Genomic DNA, 272 nt, shown 5'->3' on the forward strand with positions numbered 1-272 from the left:
AGAACAGACCCCTCAGCCGGGCGTGGTGGCTCACACCTGTAATCCTAGTACTTTGGGAGGCCGAAGCGGGCAGATCACAAGGTCAGGAGATCGAGACCATCCTGGCCAACATTGTGAAACCCCATTTCTACTAAAAATACAAAAACATTAGCTGGGAGTGGTGGCGCACGCCTGTAGTCCCAGCTGCTCAGGAGGCTGAGGCAGAGATTGCAGTGAGCCAAGATCACGCCACTGCACTACAGCCTGAGCGACAGTGAGACTCCGTCTCAAAA

The sequence above is a fragment of the Cebus imitator genome, unplaced genomic scaffold (genome assembly GCF_001604975.1).
Source record: "Cebus imitator isolate Cc_AM_T3 unplaced genomic scaffold, Cebus_imitator-1.0 Scaffold118, whole genome shotgun sequence".
Lineage (NCBI taxonomy): Eukaryota > Metazoa > Chordata > Mammalia > Primates > Cebidae > Cebus > Cebus imitator.